We start from the raw sequence: 5710 nt of genomic DNA on the forward strand, positions 1-5710 counted from the left end.
GAGAAGCTATAGGTATGGTTGCTTGTGTAAAATGGGGAAAATGCAGACGATTCGTGGTAGAGAACGCAACACAATCTCCATGCCCAAGGAGCTCAAGGACTTCATCGTCGACAAAAATCTCCCGCTCAGCCTCAACCATTTCGCCGTGAGAATGAGGGAGCAAAACGTGACGATTGTTACAACTTCTTTCTCAGAGGCTGCCATTATTTGATAATACCTTGTACATTTTTCATTCCATGCTAAAATGGAAAAATGAATGAAGTTTTGTTTTCTGAGTTTTGTTCTTGTATGTAATATTTAATAGCTAGATAATGAGTGGAATGAGTTTGCATTTCTTTCGTAATGTTTAATGGCACTAGAAGATGCTTTGTATGCATAGCTTTAAAGTGTCTTCTTGGATACAGGTTCAAATGCAGTTATGCATGGTCTTGTTTATCAGTCTAAAAGGGGCAGGGTAACATAATTTTACATGTCAAAATCCTATGGTTGTTCCAGCCTTTGTTTAAGTCGAGAATCACCAGCTTGTTGCTATCATGAACGCACACACGAGGGATTATGATGGACTGCAAGATCCTTATAAATGATGAGGTTGTGGAGGCAATCACTGGGCTCCTGGAGGATATCTCTTCTCAATACTTGAAATTTGTATTAAAATTTATTATTCATTTGCTCTTGATCCAAATCCATATAAATATATTTAATAAATTAAAATAATCAAAATACTTTTTCTTTCTGGCAAGCTCAAACAACTTGCATCTTCCAAGGAAATATAGTCTGCCATGGAGGCTCATGACTCAAAATATCTACTTTGAACAAGTACGATATGCCGAATCCTTCATTTCTCCATTCCATTATACTTTTCTTTGATGGTTTTTTTGATAAGGATGTCTCAATTTTGTTTAAGACTGAGTTTTGAAGTTACGAATGAGATTGGAATGAACAGGCACACTTTGGACAACAGTGGCTCATATCATCACAAACCTCATAGGAGCAGGAATGTTATCTTTGGCATGGAGTTTTGCCCAATTGGGATGGATTGCAGGGCCTATGACCATGGTTGGTTTCACTCTTGTCATGTTGTATTCCACTTTCTTGATCTCCAATTATTACATGTTCCCCAATCCAGTCTCTCTTTGGGCCCAACAGAAACTGTTGTTACAGAAAGGCAGTACTAGTGAATTTAGGTGCTATATCTATCCATTTTTAGATTGTTTCAGGTTTTTCTTGCATATATTTTCTACTTTCATGATGTATTTCAACCAATATCAATATAAATCATTTTAACATTAGGTTTATTATCTAGACGTTGGCATCATATTTCCATTATTCAATGATGTGCTGGGACTTTTGGGTGCTCTGAATTTCTGGCCATTGATAGTCTACTTTCCAGTCAAGATCTACATTGCACAGAATCGATAGATGACTTGTCGTCTACAATGGTAGAGAAGGGATCAGTTTGATAGTAGCCATGGCTTCTCCCATTATAGCTATGCTTATGGTAATTGTAAGTTGAGGAACTTGCAAGCATATAGTTTGTGTGTTGATGATAGTAATGGGCAATGAAAGGATGGTATTCGCTGTTATGAGGATGACGCCAAATCTCTGCCTTCTTCCTGGATCTCCTCACACACTTCAGAATATTCTTTGCCTCTGCGTAGCCATTCACTGTAACGTTCTGTATCGCCATGTCAATTTCTATCGTGTATGTCAATAAATTGTTTATACACCACTGTCAACAGTATATGGTAGACTATGTTTGAAAAAAAAAAAACAGATCAATCTATTAGAGAGACCTGATATTACCGCATACCTTCTAGCTTAGAAAGAGCCCTGTGAATCTTGTTTTCGCAGCTACTACAGCACATGTGTACTTTCATATTCACAATTTGCATTGGTTCCAAATAACCTTCTGGTTAACAAAACGGCACACATCAAGAGGAGAAAAAGAGGAAAAAACTCACGCATGTTGCATGAGGTTTTGCCTCTGCGTAGCCATTCACTGTAATGTTCTGCATCACCATGTCAATTTCTATCGTGTCTACACCTGCAAGAACAGGTCAGCGCAGATTATGTCAATAAATTGTTTATACACCATTGTCACCAGTATATGGTAGACTATGTTTAAAAAAAAAAAAAAAACAAAACAAATCAATCTATTAGAGAGACCCGATATTACAGCATACCTTGTAGCTTAGAAAGAGCCTTGTGAATCTTGTTTTCGCAGCCACTGCAGCACATGTGTACTTTCATCTTCACAATCTGCATTGGTTCCAAATAACCTCTGGTTAACAAAACGACACACATCAAGAGGAGAAAAAGAGGAAAAAACTCACGTATGTTGCATGAGGTTAAAAAAAAAATTATGGTGATCATAAGAGGATGAATTGTGAACTAACAGATAATTTATTTGGCAAACTTGTCATAAAAATTAAGGTGTCATATTCAATTCTCTATTACACAGCTTTGCTTTCATCCTAAAAGATGGATCCAAACACCACAATTATACATGAAGATAACTTTGCATTGCAAAATACAAATCCAACCAAATTACCAAATCCTATAATTACAAAATATAGGAATTGATGGTGACATCTAATATCTAATGAGTTTTAAGGAAGAATAGAAATAAGGACTTTCTACACACAACACCATCTTGTTCATCAAGATTATGATTTAATCATTTAATCAAAAAGATCTTGGCCCTTGGTTGATGACGTGATAATGAGATAAGATTTGGGCTTTTGGCTAATGATATAATAATGTGATAGGAAGATAAACTCCAAATTAGCATAAGGAATGATGTTTACGTTTAATAGGATTTGATGAATACATTTGATATCCGAGATTTGATGAGTTTGTGGTAAGAATAGAGAATTGACTTTCTTTAAAAATGCTTAAACATCTGATATTTAAGATTTTCAAAACCAGGACTCTTGAGAGATTATATTAAATATAGACATTAACATCGTTCTGATAGATCAAATTTAATAACATAAATCTTTTGATTTTCAATTGCATATCTCATGGATATGGATTTGGATAGTTATTAGTTCAAATTTGAATTTAAAAATAAATTTGATAAAATAACGTAAATTTTTGTATTCAAATTTTATTAATTAAAAACAAAATTTATTAGTGTATATAGTCAAAATTCATCAATATTTATTATATTTTTTTTAATAATTCATCTATATAAAAAATTATATATTTCCTTATTTTATTAATTTTCTAATTTTTATCTTTAATGATTTTTTTTATATGTCATGATTCTTCTCTATTTATACCTTACGACGTTTCCTTTGCAACATTGGTGCAATTGCTAGTTTAATTCGTATTTAATATTGATATCAATTTTATGCTATGTATGCATTTATGTGGGTCTATTGGTTATGCACATATATTTCTTCCTAAGAGGGCATAAGTTCAAGTCAGTGAGGTAGAATATGTAAACCTTACTAGATTGTACCTTGTTCCACAAACAAGTAGATCTCATACACCAACGTTGTGACCTTAAAATATATATTATTATTATTATTATTTACTACTTATTGTATTATTATAATTAAATTTATTTACGTGTTATATTTGTGATAAAATATTGGATTTAATGTTAGAAATAAAAAATTGTAAATATAAAATGTTATTAAGTTGGAAAAACTTACAATTGAATGAGAAAAATACTATTTAATTAACATGATGTGTAATTAGTATATCTACCCTAATCATAAACACTTCATTCCAAAAGACCAAACAAAAGTAAGAAATGAAGTTTGAAAGGTAAATGAAGTAAGAAGGAATAAAAATGGACAATAAATAGGAATATATTTAAGGCTATTATCAGGGATAAAGACAAAAAAAAGAAGCGAATATAGTCTAAATCCTCATATGGAATTATCGTGAGTTTCCATGGAACAAAGACCCTATATTAAGTTGGATCCTATGTGAAATTTATAATATATTTATGGTTGACACTTGGAAGCATGAAAAATCTAAAGTCCCTCACACTAAGGGATTTGTATTGTGGTTGGCATGGAGCAAGAAATCATCCCCTAAGGGAATAGAGACATAGCTTGTTACAAAAAATGAGCATTTCTCTTGACATTTGGCTTCATAAGAAATACCCTTTTAATTAATGCATATGGATGGAGGTTTATGATATTAGTACTAGGGAGATGTATATAGAAATATGTTATTTTGTGCCTATTAATTCTACTTTTTATTAAAAAAATAATTTAAATAATAATTGTCCCTACAAAAACATAGAACAAGATATTTTCACCCTAAGAAATGAAGATAATATCTTCCTACTGGGAGACTTGAATGTTAGAATTGTATTTGATCAAGTTATTCTTCAAAGCAATGATTCCAACCCTAATCCTCTCTAACTAAATGAGTACATTGTTTCCACTAACATGTATAAACGAAACTATGAATACATTGCTAAGAATTTATTTAGTACCGAGCTAGCCAAGCTTTGTAGCTCTGAAGATATAAAATACTTTGCAATGGTCTAATGAAATGGCCAAATTCTTACCAAATGACTTGCATCCATGGGTTAGAAAATAGTGTTGTAGATTATGTGATTTCAAATATCCCCATATACAACCAAATAGTAAATTTTTACCTTTTAAACAACCATGAGCCTGACTCCAATCATATAGGCCTTTAACCCTAACCCAAGACTTTTTTGACACAAACACTCCATCGAGGAAAATTCTAGTAACAAAACACAATTTCTATTTGACAAATATAAAGTTGATCCTTTCCTAAAGGACTCAAATTCAAAATTAAATCTCCTATAATATAAAAACAATATTGAGGACTCTCCTCCCAGAAGCATCGATTCACAAACCTTTATCATAATTCTATGACACCCCTATCTATTTCCATTAAAAAATTCTCTATCAAGATGCTAGGGAAAAATTAAAAAAAAGGGTAGCCAACAATTGGTATGACAATGAGTGCAAAATTTCTAAAAAGCCATCAGGGATGGTTTTAATGAGATTTTAAAATTGTATAAGATAAAAAGATACAAAGCCCTAATTAAAAGGTAAAAAATATGCTACATTAATAGACAACAAAAAAATCTTCTCCACCTATCAAAGATCGATCCTCAGATATTTTGGAGGAAATTTTTGACTCATAAAATTAATAAACTAGTACAATTCCCTTAAATGAATGGAACTACCTCAAAAATATTTATGAATCCCCTATTGTTATGGAAAACATTTGAACTAGGTGGATATTGGTGGCCACCCAGCAAGTCCACTTGGACCCCCACCATTGTTTCTTTCAGCTTTTCAGTTTCCTTAATTGTAGCACAATTTACTATTTTTAGCAATTTTTCGGGTCCTGAACTTCCGAGCCGTTTTGAGGCCCTAAAAAACGTTTTTTAGGAAAATTGGGAGCAACATGGGTCCATGGACTGATGTTGCTTTTCCCAAAGTTTTAGTTCTCGGATAGATCTTTCTAATGAGATATTGTGCCCATCAAACAGAGATCGTATGCCAAAGTTACGACCCCGGGAAGTTGATGTACCAATTTACCCAAACAGGGCCCACAGTTTGGCAATTCATCTTCTAGGGTTAGGCTTTTGGATGTTTAGGGTTTTCCATTGTTTCTCAACAATAAATAGGCCTTCGAGCCTCATTGTAACAGAGTTCAGAGGCATGTAGCCGCAACATCTCTTCTCAGAGATAATCTACCATCG

At 33.0% G+C, this 5710-nt stretch overlaps 1 pseudogene; it reads right to left on the reverse strand.

Moving 5' to 3' along the window:
* Nucleotides 1–1390: 1390 nt before the first annotated feature.
* Nucleotides 1391–2268, reverse strand: LOC149178763 (heavy metal-associated isoprenylated plant protein 29 pseudogene; annotated as a pseudogene).
* Nucleotides 2269–5710: the final 3442 nt, after the last annotated feature.

This window comes from Pinus tabuliformis, chromosome 4_1 (genome assembly GCF_031772625.1).
Source record: "Pinus tabuliformis cultivar Carrire ecotype Pingquan chromosome 4_1, CPIR1, whole genome shotgun sequence".
NCBI classification, from domain to species: Eukaryota; Viridiplantae; Streptophyta; class Pinopsida; order Pinales; family Pinaceae; genus Pinus; species Pinus tabuliformis.